Source organism: Pleurodeles waltl, chromosome 6 (genome assembly GCF_031143425.1).
Source record: "Pleurodeles waltl isolate 20211129_DDA chromosome 6, aPleWal1.hap1.20221129, whole genome shotgun sequence".
Taxonomy (NCBI): domain Eukaryota; kingdom Metazoa; phylum Chordata; class Amphibia; order Caudata; family Salamandridae; genus Pleurodeles; species Pleurodeles waltl.
This window is the reverse complement of record NC_090445.1, coordinates 1,491,601,295-1,491,624,338: the sequence shown is the minus strand read 5'-3', so window position 1 is coordinate 1,491,624,338 and position 23,044 is coordinate 1,491,601,295.

Below are 23,044 nucleotides of genomic sequence, written 5' to 3'. Positions count from 1 at the left end.
TAAGTCACCTACATGTCTCATCCTCACTTGGTGAAGGTTAGGTTCAAATTTACAAAGTGTGAAGGCACCCTGGCACTAGCCAAGGTGCCCCCACATAGTTCAGGGCAAATTCCCCAGACTTTGTGAGTGTGGGGACACCATTACATGCGTGCACTGCATATAGGTCAATACCAATATGTAGCTTCACAATGGTAACTCCGAATATGGGCCTGTAATATGTCTAAGATCATGGAATTGTCCCCCCATGTCAAAACTGGTATTGGGGTGCCAATCCCATGCATCCCCGGGGCTCCATCATGGGCCCCTGGTACTGCCAAACCAGCTCTCTGAGGTTTTCACTGCAGCTACCGCTGCTGCCAACCCACAGACTGTCTTCTGCCCTCCTGGGGTCTGGGCAGCACAGTCCAAGGAAGGCAGAACAAAGGATTTCATGTGAGAGAGGGTGTTACACCCTCTCCCTTTGGAAATAGGTGTTAAGGGTTGGGGGAAACGCTTTGAAGGGCACAGATGGTGCCCTCCTTGCATAAGCCAGTCTACACTGGTTCAGGGATCCCCCAGCCCCTGCTCTGGCACGAAACTGGACAAAGGAAAGGGGAGTGACAACTCCCCTTTCCATCACCACCCCAGGGGTGGTGCCCAGAGCTCTTCCAGTATATCCCAGACCTCTGCCATCTTGAATGCAGAGGTGTGAGGACACAATGGAGGCCTCTGAGTGGCCAGTGCCAGCAGGTGATGTAAGAGACCCCTCCTGATAGGTGCTTACCTGACTAGGTGGCCAATCCTCCTCTGAGGGCTATTTAGGGTCTCTCCTGTGGCCTTCTCTTCAGATAATGAATAAAAGAGCTCACCAGAGTTCCTCTGCATCTCCCTCTTTGACTTCTGCCAAGGATCGACCGCTGACTGCTCCAGGACACCTGCAAAACTGCAAAAAAGTAGCAAGAAGACTACCAGTGACATTGTAGCACCTAATCCTGCCGGCTTTCTTGACTGTTTCCTGGTGGTGCATGCTCTGGGGGCTGTCTGCCTTCACCCTGCACTGGAAGCCAAGAAGAAATCTCCTGTGGGTCGACTGAATCTTCCCCCTGCTAACACAGGCACCAAACTTCTGCTTCACTGGTCCTCTGGGTCCCCTCTCATTGTGACTAGCATGGTCCCTGGAACACAGGAGCTGGATCCAAGAACCCTGACAGTCCAGTGGGAGTATATCCTCTGAGATATTTTTGGCACATTGTCACTAAAATAAAGTACTTTTACTTTTAGTAACTCTGAGTATTGTGATTCTTATGATATAGTGCTATATGATATAAGTGGTGTAGTAGGAGCTTTGCATGTCTCCTTGTTCAGCCTAAGCTGCTCTGCTATAGCTACCTCTATCAGCCTAAGCTGTTGGGCTGCTGCGCGCGGCAGGAGCCGGACATTTGGCTCGGGCCGCAGCACGTGGTCCTAAGACACGCTGCGTCCCCAGTCTTCTCTGTATTTTACGAGGCCCCAAATTGGGCATGGGGCCTCGTTCTTTTTCAGCGCACCGTCTAGGCAGGTCTGACCCCCCCCACTCACCTATTCTTTTCTTTTCTCATTTTCTCTGGACATCTGGTTGTGCCTTCCTTTATGTTTTTTCCCCTTCCCATGTTACCCTTCTCTTCCCAGCATTCCTTGTTCCCTATTTTCTATGGTTCCTAGTCCATTCTGTTCTATGTGCTTTTCCCTATCTAAGATGGTGTCCTTTTACTTCCTGTTGGTCGTTTCCTGTTTGTTGGTATTTAAGGGCTGTGATTCTTTCTCTCCTTGTGCTGCAACACATTCTGTTTGGATGGTGTCTTCGCTCCTGCTTCCTTGTATTCCTGTGCTGGTTCTCGTTGGTTCCAGTATATTTTCCTGTATTTGCTCCTGCTGTTACCTCTTCTTTTTGTTCCTGTTGCAGGAACCTATCTTTGTGGAGGTTTTTTCCCCTTTCAGGTTTTTTTTCCCTCTGGCACTACTTCTGAGAGACACGGCCTGCTCTTGGCGTACCAATTGCCTGCAGCACCGTGGCTACCAGAAAGAATCGCCCCTACTTGGGCCAAGGCCGAACATTCAAGAACAGCATCCACGCCACTGGTTCTGCGGCCTCCAGGGTAAAGCAGCATGTAAGTCGTGACAGATTGCAGCGCCCAATACTCCAGACGTCGTCTAACATCATGGATGATACGGTGGCGGCTGCTGCAGATCCTGATCAATCTCTTCTGGCAACCATTCAGCAACAGGCTCAGGAACTGCAACAATTATGGAATGAGAATGCTGCTTTACGACAAGCTTTGGCCTTTCACAGTGTGGATGTTCCGGCCGTCTCCACCTCTACTCCTCGTTTCTCCGGCGAACCAACTAAGCTGTGAGAGTTCCTTGATGCATTAACTGTGTATTTCGCCTTCCGACCTACCCAATTCACCCACGACAAGACTAAGGTGGGATATCTTATCAGTGCGTTATCCGGTCCTGCCTTGCCCTGGGCAACCCCAATGGTATCCTCCAATGACCTACTATTATCGGACTATCCCGCCTTCGTGAATCGGTTTAAACAGATGTTCAGTCGTCCAGGATTGGAGGCCTCTGCAGAAGAAGCCTTATGTGACATTCAACAAGGCTCACAAGATGTCCTCCAAAATATTACCCGCTTTCGACAGCTAGCGGCTGAGACCACTTGGGTGGAACGAACTCTGGTGACTTTATTCCGTAGAGGACTTAAAGAAGAAATTAAAGACGAGTTAGTACACTCCACCCGAGTTGAAGATCTTTGTGGTCTGATGGATCAGGCGCTTCCCATTGAATACCGTCTCCAAGAGCGACATATGGAGAAGAGAAAGACTAGAGGATCTTCTCAGCCAAGCACTTCACGTGTCTTTATGCATCGTCCCGAGGAACCTCGTCCTCCCGCCAGAGACACCGAAGGTTAACTTATGCAGGTGGATACCACTCGAGGCCCACTTTCCGTTAGCGAGCTTGGAGACAGACGTGGGAGAGGATTATGCCTGTATTGTGGTGCTGCCTGCCACATGCTCCGTACCTGCCCTGTTCGTCCACAAAGGCCATCGGGAAACGCCACTTCCCGTCCTCTGTAAGAAGGGAGGGGATGGGATCATCAGCTATACCTTCCATCAGTTCATTCAAGGACAATGCCACAACTTTGTTTATGTTACCTGTGAAGTTACATTTACCGGACGGCTGTCAAGAGAGAACACTGGCTTTACTTGATTGTGGTGCCAGTGGCATATATATGGATAAGACTTGGGCCACGACTCAACAAATACCAACACGACCTAAAGAAATCCCAGAACAAGTTCACGTAGTGGATGGGTCCTTAATATCCTCCGGTCCAGTTGATACCACCACCATGACACTGAGTTTACAATTTGGAAACCACCAAGAACACATTTCCTTTGATCTAATATCATCCCCCAATCATACTATCATTTTGGGAATTCCGTGGTTCATAAGACATAACCCTTATGTAAATTGGGAAACCCAGACTATTTCCATGTCCTCACAGTTTTGTCATGAGAACTGCTTTGCTTCAGACACTTATTGGTCACCCAAGAGGTTGATGCCTGCTGAAATTATTACTGGATGTTCCATCAATACAGTTCAAGGAGTCCCCGATCACTATCTAGAATTTCAAGATGTGTTCCAAAAACCAACCAGACCTGTGTTACCCCCACTTCGAGATTACGATTGTGCTATTCCCTTGGAACCCGGAGCTATTGTTCCCTTTGGGCGGATGTATTTACTCACAGTACCTGAAAGCGAAGTTCTAAAGGAATATCTGCAAGAAAACTTACATAGCGGTCTTATTGTACCATCGTCCTCTCTGGCAGGGGCTCCTCTCTTTTTTGTACCCAAGAAGACAAAGGATCTTCGTCCCTGCCTAGATTTTCGCGGTCTAAATAAAATAACTATAAAAGACCATTATCCTTTGCCCCTCATTAAGGATATACTAGAGGCAGTCTGAGGGGCTCAACGATTTACCAAACTGGATCTTTGTGGAGCCTACCACCTTTTGCGTATTAAAGAAGGAGACGAGTGGAAGACTGCTTTCCCGGCCCCATTTGGTCATTATAAGTACAGAGTTATGCCCTTTGGTCTCACTAATGCCCCCTCCATATTCCAAAGATTTATGGACTCAGTATTCTCTGATCTCTTGAACCATATGGTCATCATCTATTCAGACGATATCCTTATTTATTGTAGACGTCCTGAACTTCATTACTCTCACATTAAACAGGTCCTCCAAAGACTCCGGGAATATCAACTGTCCTGTAACCCAGAAAAATGTGAGTTTGACAAGACCGAAGTAAAATATTTGGGATATCACCTTAGTCCCACTGGCATAGCTATGGACCAAGAAAAGGTACAAGCCATCCTAGATTGGCCTTTTCCTTCCTCTATTAAGGAAACACAATGTTTTCTAGGATTGGCTAATTTTTATCGGCAGTTTATCTTAGACTTTGCAGAACAAACAAGCCACATAACTCAAACATTAAAAAAGGAAAATCTAAAGAAAGGCTTTGCCTGGACTAGGACGGCTGAATCAGCTTTTCAGAGTCTAAAAAAGGCCTTCACTCAGGCACCAATATTGATTCACCCAGATACCAACAAACAATTTATTGTTGTTACAGATGCTTCCGAAAGAGCCATCGGAGCTGCCTTACTCCAACAACAAGAAGATGACGGTCTTGAACATCCTGTGTTCTATTTGTCCCATGTACTTTCTGCGTCGGAACAACATTACTCAGTACTTGAAAGGGAGTTGTTAGCCCTGAAAACAGCCTGCCTTAAGTCTAGACAGTTTCTTATGGGTTCCAAAGAGTCCTTCGAGGTGAGAACAGACCATCATAATCTACAATGTTTATGTAATTATTTATGCCAGAACAGTCGTCAGGCTCGTTGGGCCTTTTTCTTCAGTCAGTATGACTTTTATGGCACCTATATTCCTGGATCCCAAAACATTCTGGCTGATGCTCTGTGTCGCCGTTATCCAGATTGTACTTCTACCCCATTACAGTATCTACTTGAGCCCAGTAAAATCATCAGAGTAGCTCAGTCTTTCCTGGATGAGGTACAACTGGAATATTCCAACCTGACTGACCAAGAAGTAAAGAAACTGAACATATGTAAACTGCAAGGGTATTATTATTATAAGAACTTGTTGTTTCTCCCTACTAATGGAGTCAGAAAAAAGGCACTACAAATGTGCCATTATTCGCCGGTCGCTGGTCATAGAGGCATTAAGGCCACAAAAGAACTACTCTCGCGATCTTTCTGGTGACCTACCTGGAAATCGGATGTCGAAAGATACGTTCAGGCTTGTCCCATATGTGCTCAAGTAAAGATTCCCCGTACCATACCTGCATGATTACTACAACCATTACCTGTTCCACCGGCTCCCTGGCACACCATTTCTACAGATTTTATGTGTTCATTACCTCCATCAGCAGGAAATCGGGTTATCAAGGTCACCATAGATTCCTTTACTAAGATGGCTCACTTCACTACCCTGAAAAATCTATCTAATTCCCAATAACTAAGTCAGATATTTATCCATCATATTTTCCGTCTCCATGGACTTCCACACAGCATTGTATCTGACAGGGGACCTCAGTATATCTCCCGGTTTTGGAAACATTTTTGTACTGAATATCAACATAGCACTATCATCGGGTTTCCATCCTCAAACCAATGGACAGACTGAGTGTCTCAACCAAGGATTGGAGCAGTACCTTCACTGCTTTTGTAATTCTACTCAGAGCAATTGGAACACTTACCTCCCTATCGCTGAATTCTCTTACAATAACACTGTCAAATAGTGCCTCCAAGGTCACTCCTTTTTTCTGTTCTTATGGCTGTCATCCTACCTCTTTTCCTACTACTCCTCAGTCTACCTTTTCTCTTCCTGCTGTTGCTTCATTCTCCAGACGACTTTTACAGATCCATAGATTGATTCGAGCTAACTTGTTGAAAACCAAGAGATACATGAAGAGAATAGCAGACAAGAAGTGGAGGGATGCTCCAGAATATCACCTTCAGGATAAAGTCTGGCTTTCGTCAACATTTTTACCTTTACGCCTTTCTCAGAATAAGTTCACACCTCGTTACTATGGTCCTTTCCGTATCCTTCAGCTGATTAATCCTGTCACTGTCCGTCTTCACTTGCCTCGTACCTGGAGGATTCACCCGGTCTTTCATGTTTCTCAGCTCAAACCCTGTGCACCTGATCCTTACTCTCGTCAGATTCCCTGTCCTCCTCCTATGTTAGTGGATGATGTACCTGAATATGAGGTACAGGAGATTTGTGACTCTCGTATCTTTCACAGACGTCTTCAGTATTTGATTCATTGGAAGGGTTACCCGCTCAGTGAATGCTCTTGGGAAGATGCATCTTCTGTTCACGCACCTCTTCTGATTCGTCATTTTCACTGCTTGTTTCCGCACAAACCTGGGCCTTCGGGGGGAGGACCTACTGTCACGCCGCTGCGCGCGGCAAAAGCCGGACTTCGGCTCGGGCCGCAGCACGCGGTCCTAAGACGCGTCGCGCCCCCAGTCTGCTCTGTACTTTACGAGGCCCCAAATTGAGCATGGGGCCTCGTTCTTTTTCAGCGCACCGCGTGTCTAGGCAGGTCTGAACCCCCCACTCACCTGTTCTTTTCTTTTCTATTCTTTTCTTTTCTCTGGACATCTGGTTGTGCCTTCCTTTATGTTTTGTTCTCCCTTCCCATGTTACCCTTCTCTTCCCAGCATTCCTTGTTCCCTATTCTCCATGGTTCCTAGTCCATTCTGTTCTATTTGCTTTTCCCTATCTAAGATGGTGTCCTTTTACTTCCTGTTGGTCGTTTCCTGTTTGTTGGTATTTAAGGGCTGTGATTCTTTCTCTCCTTGCGCTGCAACACTTTCTGTTTGGATGATGTCTTCGCTCCTACTTCCTTGTATCCCTGTGCTGGTTCTCGTCGGTCCCAGTATATTTTCCTGTATTTGCTCCATTTTTTCCGGCTTATTTTTGTTCCTGTTGCAGGAACCTATCTTTGTGGAGGTTTTTTCCCCTTTCAGGGTTTTTTTCCCTCTGGCACTACTTCTGAGGGACACGGCCTGCTCTTGGCGTACCGATTGCCTGCAGCAGCGTGGCTACCAGAAAGAGTTGCCCAGGCTTGGGCCAAGGCTGAACATTCAAGAACAGGATCCACGCCACTCGCTCTGCGGCCTCCAGGGTAAAGCAGCACGTAAGTCATGACATAAGCTGCTAGAACACTACTAATCTACTAATAAGGGATAACTGAACTTGGCACAAGATGTAAGTACTGTCAGATACCCACTATAAGCCAGGCCAGACTCCTACAGTGTGCTGAACTGATGGACTGTCTAGAGCATTGCTGAGCCCCACTGCTGCTTGCTCGTCAATGCGTCAGCGCGTCCTGACTCGGTCCTGGCTCTGTCAGTGCGTCTCCTCTCCATCAGTGCATCTCCTGGACTACAGTGCATTTGTATTTGTTTTAATCTTGTCTGTTTTTTATCTACGATTTTATTGATGCTCACATTGATGCATATACAGGAAGATATCCAGAAAACAGCAGTCTAAAATGTTAATCCTCAATAAGAACACAAAGTTTTCATTTTTTATCAAACATATGCAATTAAAGTAAAGTTACCCATGCCCCCCCTCCTCCATTCATCATTCCCAAAGAACCACATCCATTGTATGGCAAAACGTATTGAGCCCTTGACTATGGTCAACGGTCAGTCACAAAAGAAACCCCATGTTCCATATACATATTCCAACCCATTCAGGCCTCTCTCGGGGAACAGCTAATGGAATATATTGAAAGCTCCTAGGTGCAGTGGGCATAGTGTATTAGGAAGGCCCCTTTGAAAGACAGTCTATTATTGACATCCAACATGCCTCAAACATCAAATGTTCATTGTTAACATTACTAATCGGACGTACCACCATAACCACATCCCTTAATTTGACACCAATGGTAACTTGAGCGAGGTTCAGGCTGTTTTAACTTATTGCATAATGATGTCTTGAAAGAAGTAATATCTGTGTATTTCTTCTTTTTTTAATTTTTAATGCGTTGCATTGGAAATGGCCCTCTCTGCGGGGTCACCCCAAATGTTTTGCCGTTTTCCTCTACTTTTTGATGAATTTGTAAAGGACTCTGTGCACTTTACTACTACTAAGCAGTGCTAAAGTGCATGTGCTCTCGTTAAAACATAGGTTTGATTGGCATACACTCAAGTGGCATATTTGATTTACTTATAAGTCGCTAGTACAGTGCATTACATTTCCTGTAAAGTGAATGCCTCTAATGGGCCTGCAAAAACATAAAGAACAGATGATGGATGGAATGATGAACAAACTAAACAGTCACCCCCAGACACAGATCTGGGTTAAATCCATTGTTATTTACCTCACACACCACCCCAGTTTGGACCCAGCCAAATCAGTTTGACCCTGCTCCCCATGGGAACAGTCCAGCCAGAACTGCCAGGCCAGGTCCCAGGATGCTAGTTTCCAGTCCACGGAGGATCTGGCAGTTTGGGTTGGACTGTTCACATGGGGAGCAGGGTCCAGATTGATGTGCATATGTCTGGATCCAAAATGGAAAGGAATGGCATGCAAAAAAAAAAGTTGAATGAAACTCAGATCTGTGACTATGGGTGAATATCTGATTTGTTCAGTATCCGTCCATCCTCTGTTCTTTTTGCATTTGTTGCCCTAAGTGGACAGGTAGCCCAGACATGGGTTCCTGTGCCTGCTATGCCACTGCATTCAAGCTAGCCTGGATGATGAGGGAGGATACCCTGAAAACAGTCCCAGGATGCTTGTGTCTGGTCAAGGGAGATCCTGACCTGGCAGTTTGGGCTGGACTGTTCAGAGGGGGAGCAGGGTCAAGTCTGATTTGTATGGCATGTAAAAACCTGATGGATTAAACCCATATTTGTGATGGGGTGAATGTTTGATTTGTTTAGCATTCTGTCTATAATCTGTTCATTTTAACCCTAAGTTGGAAGGATATGCCCAGACGTAGGTCCCGTGCTCACTATACCACTGCATTTTAGCTGCCTGGCTGATGATAGGTGATACCCCAAAACTGGTCACAGATGCTTGCCTCCAGTCCAAGGAGGTCCTGGCCTGGCAGTGCAGGCTGGGCTGTTCACATGGGGAGCAGGTTAAGAGTGATTTGCATATGGCTGGGTCCAAACGGGAAAGGCCTGGCATGCAAAAAGAAGCAATGGATTAAATCCAGGTCTATGACTGGGGGTGAATGTTTGATTTGTTCAGCATTACACTCATCATCTCTTCTTTTTGCATTTATAACCCCTAGTGGGGTGGGTGTGCTAAGACGTCGGTCCTGTGCTTGTTATGCCACCGCATGCAAGTTAGCCTGGCTGACGAGTGATGATACACCAAAACTATTCCGAGCATGCTTGTTTCTGGTCCAGGGAGCACCTGCTCCTGCAGTTTGGATGGACTGTTCACATGGGGACCCGGGTCACAACTGATTTGCATATACTGGGTCCAAAATGGAAAGGTATGTTGTGCAAAAAAATTATGAATTAAACCTAGATTTGTGACTGGGATAAATGTGAATTTGTTCATCATCTGTTCTTTTTGCACTAGTGGGCCTGCAGCACTGATTGTGCCACCCACTTAAGGAGCCCTCTAAACATGTCCCAGGCCTGCCATTGCAGCCTGAATGCAGTATCACATTGCCATGTTGACTTGATTTTAAAACCCCTTGTGAAGCCTTAAACTTCCCTTTTATTGCATATTGGTATCTCCTAAGGTAGGCCCTAGACAGCCCATCGAGAGGGTTTTATGCAATTATAAGATACAGTATCTGCTTTTAAATTTTACATGTCGTAGTAGTGAAAAAATCCCAAATTTGTTTTTCACTACTGTGAGGCCATACCCCTCCCATAAGCTAACATTGGTGATTGCTTATTACATATAATAAGCTGTAATTCCTTATTGAGAGGGGTCAATCTGTCATGTTTGATACCTGTGGAATTGTAATGATAAATCCTCTTCAATGGCAAGGCCGAATTTATCATTACAATTTTGAAAATACCACTTTTAGAAAAATTGCATTCTCCTGCACTTAGCCCTGTGTGCCTGCAGCCTGTCTCTGATTGCTCGTCTGGGTTGGGTGCCAACTGGACTTTCTGTATTCCCTCTTGACAATCACACACAATGGGAGTTTAGGTGTGACTTGATGGGCCACAGCGGGCCATTAACTGGCTTGATGGGGGACAGAACTGAACACTGCCTCATTTACACCTCAATAGGATGTGCCCTGTTCACACACAAACGGCTGCATAACCCCTGTAGTGATTCCGGAGCCAGGGCAGAAAGGGAGGATCACTGTGCACTTTAGAGACTCCTTTGAAGTCTCCCACACTTCAAGGGCACCGCTGGGTATAAGAATCGGACCGCAAACCCTAATACTTCAGTACACTTCCGGACCTGTGGAGACTTTGCCAGGAAGAAGGCTTGCTCTGCTGCTACAAGGACTTACACTCTGCTGGACTGCTTCTCTGGAAGAACTGCTTTCTTGCTGTGCTAACCTGCTGCATGCTGCCCTCTTTGCCTGGGTGAGAAGGACTGAAGCCACATCACTTGAACCCAGAACCAGAGTGGCCCCAAGGGCTTGCTGGCTTGCCTCCTGTTTTATTAAGTCTCAGGGGCACACAATACTTCCAGCTTATCACCTACAGAACCTGGACTTTGCCATCTGTGAGTCTCGCCCTGTCAAGTGGTGCTAGTCCAGTCCTGGGTTCTTGGAAGTGGGTATAAAGTGGTGTATACTTTGGTAATAGGACTGTGTAGCTAGGATGACAGAATTGCAAAGTGTGGGAGACTGAGTCTATCCATGCAGTGAGTGACTGCCAGCCCAACTCCTGGCTAGTTCACAGTGCCTGACCCAACCCTCCAAACCCACTGGGGTAAAAAGTGACTATATGGCAACCTAGACATGACACTCTGACTCCCCAAGGAAGTCATGGAAACAGATCATGCCCCTTTTTTACTATTCCCATGCTTGCCAGGAAAAGACAAAAAGATGTTCAATACATTTATTAAAGCAATTACAAATTAGCATATATAGATAACTAGGCAGATGAAGCAAAGCAAGGTAATTGGCATTACGAACATGATAAAGAAGATGAACAATCCAACTATGATGCATGTGGTTCTAGATGTACTAGAGGTTCCTACCTAACTCTATGTCTCTTCTGAGAGCATAGCAGTTGTAACCCTTTCCCTGGCCCGATCTAAGGGTCTAGCCCCAATACTATATCTGAAAAGATTGTCAGGAATCAGTCTGTAATTCAGTCTGGAAAATCAGCGGCAAATGAAGTGCATGTCACACAATGTGCGTTCCAGGATAGTCGTGACAGGAATGCCCTCGGACCCCTTACGTCAGTGAACCATTTATATAATACACCATACAACATTGGAAATATAGTTCCGATTCAATGCTGTGCCTAGATGATAGAAGCTGTCTCCTGGACAGGCAACACAAGCTGGCATATTGTGTTCTGCATTCCATAGCCTTGAACAGAGCCATTGTTGTGCAATGGCTAGCTAAACCAGCAGCATGTTCCTTCCTTTTTTATGCGAGAGCAGCATTAGGATTGGTCACAGGGCAGGCTTGGAGCCTGTGCCTGCAGCGAGTGGAGTTGGAGCCGGAAGAGCAGCAAGGCAGCTGCGGCAGAGGTAAGTTTAATTTTTTTAAATATTTCTTTATGCTGTTTAGCCCCCTTCCTGTCGCTTTGCCCCTACAGGGGCTGCCGCTGCTGAGAATACAGATTTAGTCATGGGATATCTGAAAGAAGAGGACAGTGGACAAAGGAAAACTGTTAACTCTTTTGTTGTTCTATGGTCCAGAATTCACTAGTCCCTTTCTAAACCCCTCCAACCAGTGCAGTAAGCCCCACACTGGTTTGATCATGAGTGCTCTCTGACTAATCGCCTCTGGTATAAGGCCCTAAATGAGACAAGAGATCATACTGTTGTAGCTGCTCTGCAGAAACAATGAAAAATAGTGATGACTAAGAGGCGAAACAAAATTATTTCTGAACAATGGGACTCATTGTCACACTTGGCATGTTTGGAAGAAAGTAAGCGGCATATTAATAGGCCCCTAGCACCACCGGAGTGTCACTTTTCGTGACGCTCCGGAGGCACTATACCCTACAGTGTATTTACAAGGTGGCTCTAAGCCACTTTTTGTGGCTTAACCCCACCTTGTAAATTTGACCTCAACACACAGCTCTTTGCTTGGAAGAGGCATACAATGGGTGTTGCTGTGGGTATGCCACAGCACCAACCATTGCATTTTGACACTGCCTGAGATTTATGAGCTTTCCTAAACTGAGGCAGTGCCAAAATCTAACACCACCCCAGGGGTGGCATTACCAAGACGCAACAATGAAGAATACTTATTTTTCTCCTAGTTTTTTGCTTTTTCTATGTGTGCTGCATTCTGCAACATGCATAAAAGAGCAAAATGCCAGACATGATAGTTTATGTGTCGGAAGGTGTCCTTTCCTGCACATAAACAATCATTTCAAAATTACACTTTGGCACTTCTGTGTGTGCTGAATTCTGCAGCACACACAGAAGTTCCAAATCCCCATTAGTGATTGTTTATGTGCTGGAAGGGACATCTTCCCACACATAATCAATCAAACCCCTTAATGTAGACATCCTTACATAATGGTGCAAGGATGCCTGCATTGGTGCTACGCAGCTCAATTTAGAGCCAGTGCAGGGGACAGCACAAGGGTCCCCATATTCAACTAAATACAGCGCATTCCTGGGTTGTGAAAATGACGGAGCAATGTACTGCCAATTTTGGCGCATCGTCGTGCTCCATCATTTTCCTTTAAATATGGGCCTAAATTTTTCTGGAGAGCCCTCTCAAGTATTTGCTCCCTAGATCAAACAACTACCACCATTATGTTCAACATAAATAGCACTGCCTGGAAGGCTAACTTTTTTATGATTTATCAAGTCATGGAGTAATTTCCCACAATGTCAGTATTGTTAGAATGTCCTCCATTATTACAGGCTTTAGCACAAGAAGTGACTATTTCCATACTGCAAGGCAAGGGGGGAAAGCTCCAGGCCCATATGGTGTTTCAGTTTACTTAATCAAATGCAAACTAGAAATATGGGCACATCTTGTGACAAATCTTTTCAATAATTTAAGTTAGCACACCGTACCAACTTCATTGGATAAGCTCAGGGATTGTTCCATTTTTTTAAAAAGGGTAATCGTTGTTAGCAACATTGTTATCATTACATTTCATCAATAGATATCCAAGCAAAATATTATTGGTAGAGTCCTCTGTAATGGGATATTTGAATGAGTCCAAGACAATAACATCTTAAACACATGTCAATACAAGTTTCACTCCGGCATTGTCACAGTAGTACAAGGTTTAAATTTGAACTTAATTATTAGAAAGTGTAGACCAAGCAATCTCCTTTTTTCCTTGCCTTTATGGATCTGTCATTGGCCTTTGATTGTGTTAATCAGACAAAGAGGTGGAAATTTTTTCTGTATTTTGGTGGGATCCTAACTTAGTGCATTTACTAAAATGGCTGCACACCAATACTAAGGCCAGGGTCAGGTTTCGTCAGAATGACAAGGTATCAAACAAAATTAGCATTGGTCAGGAAGCCCACCAGGGGTGCTTGCTCCCCCCATTGTAATTTATCCTCTACATTAATAAACTCTCCTCGGATCTAACTTCAAGCAATTCCAATGTTCCTATTGTAAGTGGCACTTTTCTAGCTGCCCTGTTGTATACACCTCACGCTGTACATATTGCTCGCACTCCTGAAGCATTGGGTCAGTTAGTGCATTTATTTGTATACTGTATGACTGATCTTGAATAAACAACAAATTATGCCAAATCTTTCATTATGACCACAAAAAGAGGGATAGAGGGGTGTTATGGTCCAGTGTATGTCCCCAGATAAAGCTATAAAAAGTATTGTGATACACTGTTCCAGGAGGAAAAAATGAAATGAAAACACACAAGAGGGTCCTCAATTGTAGGAGCAATTAACCTCACACATCCAAAGGATGTCATGCTTCATCATTGGTACAGCTCCTCGTCAGACCGGCGCTGCAATGTCTGACGGGCTCCACCCCAATTGGGGGGGCTCTTTGCCGGAGATCTTTTATGATGATGGTGCCATGCCCCAGAGTTGAGTGGGGGGAGGACAGAGTGTGTAGGAGATCAAAAAAGTGAAAGAGATAAAATTGGCTCTCACAACCCCCAATGGTTAAATACTTTATTGAGCCAGTTGGAAGGTAGGGACCAAGATTAAAAACGTGAAGTCAGACGAGTGAAGTAGAAACAATGATCAATCACTCTAATGAGATCTAGGAATCAACAGGAGGTTTTTACACAATTTGCGAACCAACCCTTTTCATCGGTCAACATGTTTCGCATCCTAGTGGCCCATACGGGTCCATTGATGCTTCGTCAGGACCAAAATTGACTTGCTATATCTCCTAGTCAAGCAGAACTAATGTGTCTTCTAAATCGGAGTACCAGTAATTACAGGTAACTACACAGATCTATATAGAACAGGTATCAAATTACTTACATAAGTCAGGTAAATATGTTTCCTAACTAGAGCCCTGAAAATGAAACAAATCAATTAATTATTGAACAGTGTAACGCAAGACATCCACAGAAGACATGAAAACGTGAAGTAGTGAGACAAAGTGTCCGTGGTGACAAATGACAAAAGTGCACATAAATATGTAAAAAAGGAGCTTACCACCCGCATTAGGGAAAAGTGCTCCATAGGACTACGTGGACCAATGGTCGACCACAATTGCAAGTCTAAATGGAGAAACACACCCAAATAGGCAGGAAAACATAATGTTCATTGCGAGTCGTAGTAAGGATAAGTCTGATTAAACCATTTCAACAAATATTTTTCAATCGAAAAAATCAGGGACAAATAAATTCGGAAAAATCAATGCTGGCTCATGCTGATCATGCTCAGTCAATACACACTTATTTACAATTATTTACAATAGCATGGATACCCTAGATCTCGGAAATTGCAAAACTATTCTTCTCAAGTATATGTAGATCAATGTAAAAATATATATAGTAATGTCATGGGACTAATGTGGCCAACAAATATATATATCCACGAATATCAGACTCCCATATACCGGCTGCGTGCTGGTCAAATCGCCGGTAATTGTAAGTTAATTAGAAAAGAGTGACTCTCGAGTGAGAGAAAGCTGCCTGAAAACCGGCAGATCTAATCACAAATGTGACGCGTTCGGTAACAAGAGCTTAGTCAAAGAGAGAAAATTGCCGTCATTGACGGTACAGAGAATAAGTATAAAAGTTAATGAATTGTGTGTTATTAGCCCGTAAAGGTCGTGAGATACAACTAATAGCTAGTGAGAAAGGCAGTTATTTACACAAACGTGACGCGTTAGGTCACAACAGCAATGAAACCGAAAGAATTGCCGTCATTAACGATGCAAAGGACTTGTCTAAAAGTTGATGGGAAATACACTCGTAGCCCGTAAAAAATCAGTCCGCACTTACTACAAATGCTGCCGTGACCGGTAAGTAAACCTGCCCGTGTCCGCGAGTCCTGAATGTTACCATGGCGATGGCAACCGGGAATCTTAAATCATTCAGCCCGGAAAAGAGACTACGTGAAATCACGTGGAGGACGCGTGACCGTGCTTCCCAGCAAGTAGTGGAAATAAACAGAGGACCACAGTAACAAGACCCGAGGGGGCATAGAACTAGAAAAAGTGTAAAAGAGCAAACGTTGCTTAGTAAAGAAACGAAATGAATGTCAGATATGACAGGCTAGGGCACAGGTTAATAAACCAGTATCTAATAGAAAGTGGCGGACAAGTCTGGATAATGCTAAACACTACAGTAGACACGGATATTGACCATGCTGATGGTTAGCTATGTGGTAGGAAAAGGAGGTAGTTGTTACAACTTAACAAGTAAAACTGGTCCAGGGAATGGCATCATTGAGTCCTTGAATATGGGTACGGAGTTTGAACACCCATCGTTGTTCTAGCTTAAAAAGGGAATTAGCAGTCCTGTGTGGATCTATCTGGAGGACCACCCACCACAAGTCATCTGGGCTGTGTGCGATATCAAGGAAATGTTGGCCCAATTTGGTGGTGACACGGCGACATCTGATATTGCTACGATGTTCATTTATCCTAAGTTTAACTGGTCTGGTAGTCATTCCTATATACTGGAGCTCACATGGGCAGGTAATCATGTACACACAGTTCTTAGTATTGCAGTTAGTATGTTTGTCCAGTCGCCAAATCCCACTATGTTCGAAGTTAATAGACTTTAACTGTTTAGTGAACGTGCAAACATTACAGTGACCACAGGGAAAATGACCAGTCACTGGAGGGATGCCCCAAAGGGATTGTTGACGTGATTGTTCAAGAGCTGGACGCGGTCTGGTGTGTACCAATAGGTCTCTAATATTGGTGGTACGTTTAAAAGCGAATAGAGGCTTGGGGATTTGTTTTCCTCCACTGCATAAGATAGCCCATCTCTTATTCACGATTTTCTTAACAGAGTTAGAAAGAGGGGTAAAGGTTGATACACAAGTAAGCTTGGTGTCTGAGGGGCGTGGTGTATTGGATAACAGGATATCTCTGTTATGGGATTTCGCCCGCTTGTATGCGGTTTTGACCACAGTATGGGGATAGTGGCGTTTGTCGAGTTTATTAGATAAGTCATCTGCTTGAAGTTCAAACATATGTGAGGAACTGCAGTTACGTCGAAGGCGTAGAAACTGGCCAAAGGGTAAATTATTTCTAAGTGCCTTCGGATGATAGCTCTCATATAATAGGAGACTATTGCGGTCAGTGGTTTTCTGATAGGTGTGGGTGTACAGTTTTCCATCCTGTATACAAATCATGAGATCCAGGAAGGGGATCTGTGTCTCGGAAACAGATGATGTAAATTTCAGAAAAGGGTTCAATGAATTGACCCATGTAATAAACAGTTGTGTATCTGTCAGAGTGCCATGCCAGATGATCAGAATGTCATCAATATATCTCCGCCACAGTTTGATGTTAGTTTGAAACGGATTTGTGTCTGATAAGATAAACTGTGTCTCAAAATCAAACATGTAGAGACAGGCTAAGCTCGGGGCGAAAGTACTGCCCATCGATGTACCGCGGGTCTGGTGAAATAACAGATCTTCAAATTGAAAAAAGTTTTCTTTCAAAGCAAGAGAGGCACAATGCATAATGAAATGGACTGGAGAGGTGAGAGGTTGATTAACCGCTAACAGCGCTGATTCAACAACTTGTAGGGTATCTTCTTGTGGGATGTTGGTGTAAAGAGCTTCAACATCTAAAGTTATAAGTGCATGAACCTGCACGGTCGAGTTGATATGCTCTACCAGGTTCAAAACGTCCTTGGTATCTTTCAGATAAGTAGTGGATGATTGGACAATAGGTTGAAGGAATTTGTCACAGAAGGTAGACAAAGGTTCGAGAATGGAACCTATGCCAGAGACTATTGGGCGGCCTGGTGGAGGTATTTTACCCTTGTGTATTTTAGGTAGGCAGTAAAAGTAGGGAGTGCGCGGATGTGGAGTGTCCAAAAATTCTGCCTCCCTTTTTGAAATCCATAGATTAGATACAGCCTCCTCTACCATACTGCGTATTTCTTTCTGAAGTCTCTCAGTGGGATCAATATTGATCTGAGTGTAATATGAGGAATCCTCCAGAAGGCGTAGACACTCACGTCTATAGTCAACTGAATTCAGAATCACTGTGGCTCCTCCTTTGTCAGCAGGTTTGATGACGATACTAGTGTCCGATGATAATGTTTTCAGGACGTTCCTCTCCTCATTAGAGGTGTTAGAAAAGGTCCGTTTGGGTTGAAGAGAAGATAGGTCACTCAGAACCGCTTGTTCGAAAGCTAATAGCTCACACGGCATAGATGTGGTTGGTGGCACAAATTTAGAAGGTTTTTTGAGACCAGTATCGGTCAGTTGATTGGTATCGGGCTTATCTTGAAAGAAAAGTTGTAGTCTAATCTTTCTAAAGAAGTGGGATAGTTCACAATGAAGGCGGAAAGAGTCTTCTTGAGGTGTGGGTACAAATCCGAGTCCTTTATTCAGGACTGATAGTTCAATGGAAGAAAGGGGTCTGGACGAAAGGTTGACCACTAAATTCGATTCAGAAGATTCTTCCCTTGGCTGCGTGTTACCATCTGTTGTTCGTCCTGGGCCCAATGGACCCGCCTGCCTCTTCCTCTCCTTCTGCCTCTTCCTCTGCCCCGGCCGCGGCCTAAAAAAGGCACATATGGAAACATCGGGCGTGGTTGGTAGAAGGGGAAGGGTTGTTGCCAGGCTAGGGGTTGTCCAGGTGGGTATTGTGGATAGTGGTAGAATGGGTGGGAACCTTCTTCATCCGTGTTCCACCCCTCTGATGAGGAACTATTACTATATTTACGTGGTTTTTTCAATGATGTGGAGGATTCATCTGACGAGATGGAGCGTGTGTCAGTAGTGAAATCATCCATAATATAGGGATAAATCTTCTCACGACTAAATCTAGAAATATCCTTTTGCAACTTCGTGATCTTTTGTTGGGTCAAGAACTCCTTAGTTTCGTTGAGTTCCGCATTGATTTCGGCTAGACGGCTCTTGAAGGCAGTTATTGAGATCGAAGTCTTCAGTGCACCCTCGATGAGGGAAATCTGGACCAGAATGGAGTCTGCTAGGCGCTTAGATGTATTAATAATCAGCACCAGCCAATCACGTGTGCATTTCCATGCTATTTGGGCCCAGTCTTTTCTGAAGGCTAGATCTTGGAGAAAAATCCTCGGCATGTTGGAGACAAGTAGGCCATTAGGGGCTATATTTGCTCTGAGATATTCGGTCATAATAGTACCGTGTAAGACGGTTTTCACAAGGTCACGTTTAAGCGTGGACAACTTGTCCCACTCTTCTTTGGTAGGGCCAGAAGGTCCTGCATTACCATTCCCCAAAATCGAGGGAGTCTGCAAAATGGCAGAGACAATGTCCTCATCAAAACTCAGCCCCTGGAAAGAATCCATAGCGGGGTGTTATGATGGGACAGGAAAAATCCCACAGCTAAACTGCTGTACTAGTAAGACCACAAAAAGAGGGATAGAGGGGTGTTATGGTCCAGTGTATGTCCCCAGATAAAGCTATAAAAAGTATTGTGATACACTGTTCCAGGAGGAAAAAATGAAATGAAAACACACAAGAGGGTCCTCAATTGTAGGAGCAATTAACCTCACACATCCAAAGGATGTCATGCTTCATCATTGGTACAGCTCCTCGTCAGACCGGCGCTGCAATGTCTGACGGGCTCCACCCCAATTGGGGGGGCTCTTTGCCGGAGATCTTTTATGATGATGGTGCCATGCCCCAGAGTTGAGTGGGGGGAGGACAGAGTGTGTAGGAGATCAAAAAAGTGAAAGAGATAAAATTGGCTCTCACAACCCCCAATGGTTAAATACTTTATTGAGCCAGTTGGAAGGTAGGGACCAAGATTAAAAACGTGAAGTCAGACGAGTGAAGTAGAAACAATGATCAATCACTCTAATGAGATCTATGAATCAACGGGAGGTTTTTACACAATTTGCGAACCAACCCTTTTCATCGGTCAACATGTTTCGCATCCTAGTGGCCCATACGGGTCCATTGATGCTTCGTCAGGACCAAAATTGACTTGCTATATCTCCTAGTCAAGCAGAACTAATGTGTCTTCTAAATCGGAGTACCAGTAATTACAGGTAACTACACAGATCTATATAGAACAGGTATCAAATTACTTACATAAGTCAGGTAAATATGTTTCCTAACTAGAGCCCTGAAAATGAAACAAATCAATTAATTATTGAACAGTGTAACGCAAGACATCCACAGAAGACATGAAAACGTGAAGTAGTGAGACAAAGTGTCCGTGGTGACAAATGACAAAAGTGCACATAAATATGTAAAAAAGGAGCTTACCACCCGCATTAGGGAAAAGTGCTCCATAGGACTACGTGGACCAATGGTCGACCACAATTGCAAGTCTAAATGGAGAAACACACCCAAATAGGCAGGAAAACATAATGTTCATTGCGAGTCGTAGTAAGGATAAGTCTGATTAAACCATTTCAACAAATATTTTTCAATCGAAAAAATCAGGGACAAATAAATTCGGAAAAATCAATGCTGGCTCATGCTGATCATGCTCAGTCAATACACACTTATTTACAATTATTTACAATAGCATGGATACCCTAGATCTCGGAAATTGCAAAACTATTCTTCTCAAGTATATGTAGATCAATGTAAAAATATATATAGTAATGTCATGGGACTAATGTGGCCAACAAATATATATATCCACGAATATCAGACTCCCATATACCGGCTGCGTGCTGGTCAAATCGCCGGTAATTGTAAGTTAATTAGAAAAGAGTGACTCTCGAGTGAGAGAAAGCTGCCTGAAAACCGGCAGATCTAATCACAAATGTGACGCGTTCGGTAACAAGAGCTTAGTCAAAGAGAGAAAATTGCCGTCATTGACGGTACAGAGAATAAGTATAAAAGTTAATGAATTGTGTGTTATTAGCCCGTAAAGGTCGTGAGATACAACTAATAGCTAGTGAGAAAGGCAGTTATTTACACAAACGTGACGCGTTAGGTCACAACAGCAATGAAACCGAAAGAATTGCCGTCATTAACGATGCAAAGGACTTGTCTAAAAGTTGATGGGAAATACACTCGTAGCCCGTAAAAAATCAGTCCGCACTTACTACAAATGCTGCCGTGACCGGTAAGTAAACCTGCCCGTGTCCGCGAGTCCTGAATGTTACCATGGCGATGGCAACCGGGAATCTTAAATCATTCAGCCCGGAAAAGAGACTACGTGAAATCACGTGGAGGACGCGTGACCGTGCGTCCCAGCAAGTAGTGGAAATAAACAGAGGACCACAGTAACAAGACCCGAGGGGGCATAGAACTAGAAAAAGTGTAAAAGAGCAAACGTTGCTTAGTAAAGAAACGAAATGAATGTCAGATATGACAGGCTAGGGCACAGGTTAATAAACCAGTATCTAATAGAAAGTGGCGGACAAGTCTGGATAATGCTAAACACTACAGTAGACACGGATATTGACCATGCTGATGGTTAGCTATGTGGTAGGAAAAGGAGGTAGTTGTTACAACTTAACAAGTAAAACTGGTCCAGGGAATGGCATCATTGAGTCCTTGAATATGGGTACGGAGTTTGAACACCCATCGTTGTTCTAGCTTAAAAAGGGAATTGGCAGTCCTGTGTGGATCTATCTGGAGGACCACCCACCACAAGTCATCTGGGCTGTGTGCGATATCAAGGAAATGTTGGGCCAATTTGGTGGTGACACGGCGACATCTGATATTGCTACGATGTTCATTTATCCTAAGTTTAACTGGTCTGGTAGTCATTCCTATATACTGGAGCTCACATGGGCAGGTAATCATGTACACACAGTTCTTAGTATTGCAGTTAGTATGTTTGTCCAGTCGCCAAATCCCACTATGTTCGAAGTTAATAGACTTTAACTGTTTAGTGAACGTGCAAACATTACAGTGACCACAGGGAAAATGACCAGTCACTGGAGGGATGCCCCAAAGGGGTTGTTGACGTGATTGTTCAAGAGCTGGACGCGGTCTGGTGTGTACCAATAGGTCTCTAATATTGGTGGTACGTTTAAAAGCGAATAGAGGCTTGGGGATTTGTTTTCCTCCACTGCATAAGATAGCCCATCTCTTATTCACGATTTTCTTAACAGAGTTAGAAAGAGGGGTAAAGGTTGATACACAAGTAAGCTTGGTGTCTGAGGGGCGTGGTGTATTGGATAACAGGATATCTCTGTTATGGGATTTCGCCCGCTTGTATGCGGTTTTGACCACAGTATGGGGATAGTGGCGTTTGTCGAGTTTATTAGATAAGTCATCTGCTTGAAGTTCAAACATATGTGAGGAACTGCAGTTACGTCGAAGGCGTAGAAACTGGCCAAAGGGTACATTATTTCTAAGTGCCTTCGGATGATAGCTCTCATATAATAGGAGACTATTGCGGTCAGTGGTTTTCTGATAGGTGTGGGTGTACAGTTTTCCATCCTGTATACAAATCATGAGATCCAGGAAGGGGATCTGTGTCTCGGAAACAGATGATGTAAATTTCAGAAAAGGGTTCAATGAATTGACCCATGTAATAAACAGTTGTGTATCTGTCAGAGTGCCATGCCAGATGATCAGAATGTCATCAATATATCTCCGCCACAGTTTGATGTTAGTTTGAAACGGATTTGTGTCTGATAAGATAAACTGTGTCTCAAAATCAAACATGTAGAGACAGGCTAAGCTCGGGGCGAAAGTACTGCCCATCGATGTACCGCGGGTCTGGTGAAATAACAGATCTTCAAATTGAAAAAAGTTTTCTTTCAAAGCAAGAGAGGCACAATGCATAATGAAATGGACTGAAGAGGTGAGAGGTTGATTAACCGCTAACAGCGCTGATTCAACAACTTGTAGGGTATCTTCTTGTGGGATGTTGGTGTAAAGAGCTTCAACATCTAAAGTTATAAGTGCATGAACCTGCACGGTCGAGTTGATATGCTCTACCAGGTTCAAAACGTCCTTGGTATCTTTCAGATAAGTAGTGGATGATTGGACAATAGGTTGAAGGAATTTGTCACAGAAGGTAGACAAAGGTTCGAGAATGGAACCTATGCCAGAGACTATTGGGCGGCCTGGTGGAGGTATTTTACCCTTGTGTATTTTAGGTAGGCAGTAAAAGTAGGGAGTGCGCGGATGTGGAGTGTCCAAAAATTCTGCCTCCCTTTTTGAAATCCATAGATTAGATAGATAGATTAGATTTGCTCCTACAATTGAGGACCCTCTTGTGTGTTTTCATTTCATTTTTTCCTCCTGGAACAGTGTATCACAATA